The sequence below is a fragment of the Triticum dicoccoides genome, chromosome 3A (assembly GCF_002162155.2).
Source record: "Triticum dicoccoides isolate Atlit2015 ecotype Zavitan chromosome 3A, WEW_v2.0, whole genome shotgun sequence".
Taxonomy (NCBI): Eukaryota; Viridiplantae; Streptophyta; class Magnoliopsida; order Poales; family Poaceae; genus Triticum; species Triticum dicoccoides.
In genome coordinates this window covers 733,691,440-733,692,891 of record NC_041384.1, presented here as the reverse complement: position 1 = coordinate 733,692,891, position 1,452 = coordinate 733,691,440, and positions in this window count along the sequence as shown.

The window sequence follows — 1,452 nt, the reverse complement described above, 5'->3', positions numbered from 1 at the left end:
TGTCGTGTCTGTTTTAAGTCATGACAAACTTAACTGACCCAGATTCCGCTTCCAGTGTCACAAATTTTTGCATGTTGGTAAATATTGAATGTTTATCACAAGATTTTTTTTAATGTTTTTCCTTTTTTCAATTTTTTTACTGTTTATCACAGATGCATAATCACCTGAGAGCTGAAGAACAGCACTTCCATGGAACAAACATAGTCATAGGCTGCAGCAAAAGGAATATACTCCTACTTTGGATTAATCAGATGGCCTCTGTAGCAATGACTTCGCAACGTCATAAGCACAACTCGTAAACCGTCTCATTTGGTTGTACCAGATAATCAATCAACAAGGACATATTTCGAGCTAAACAACATACCAAGATCATCTCAAGCGAACATGCATTAATCTTATTTGTCATCATGATGTAAGGGTAGGAATCATCATGAGCGGACGAATATATGGTGTGTAATGACCTCTCCTAGCTGAAGACTGCACAAACATGAGAACGAACTATAAGTTTAGTTCTGATACGCCCTGACATAAATACAGACAGGAATGTCAGACTGTTCAGTTAGCATTTTTTTTAAGTAGAAGAAATAACATGGATGCAAATTCAGCGTCTGTTGTTTTGCTTTGCTCTAGCAAGGGATCGAGTTTTAACAAGAGGTTAAGCCATAGGTTTTGATTAACCATCAGAGTAAATAGACTTCTGAGGGCAACGTATGAACACAGCCATGTGAGCAGTAGCGGAGCATGGCGAAAGCACAAGAGGGGGCCAACTCCATGTAACTCTTGTGTTCTCTATACTGCCATGATTGATGAATAGACTGGAAATTTCTCTTGCAGAAAAAAAAGCCGAAAAATATGCATGAAAAACCATTAAGTCAATCATAGAACATATGCAAGAGATAATTATGTGGCCTCATCATAATATATGTATCTTGTTCACACAAGTACACCATATATAACATTTTCACACTTTTGGTGGTTAAAAAAAAAGACCACACCTTCATGTCCAAAATACAACTAAACAGGACCAATAACTAGAGATATGTTATTCTACTCTTCCTACTTATAGTGTACTAGTATAAAATTCTGTAGCATTTAATGGAGTGGACATCCAAATGAATAAATTACCATCACGCCTAAATTCTCAATTATCATCTGTGTAATTGAAAAATACTACATACACGTTCTGCAATCAACCAGCCGATAACCAAGCAAGCAAGGCAATTAGGCAAGCATGAAGCACTAAACTAAACCAGCAGGCATGGGCGTTTGATTTCAATTGACGAGGAGCCGCAAGCCCGCAAGAGGATTAAGTTCCGGCTCATCCGCCATCCGACGATGGTGCACGGCTTGCTGGCGTCGGTGGCGTGCAGCTCCAACACTCAAACCAAGACGAAGGGGATTGATTGATTGAAGAGGATAGGAGGAAGTCGGACCAGGGCCGGTCCTAGGGGG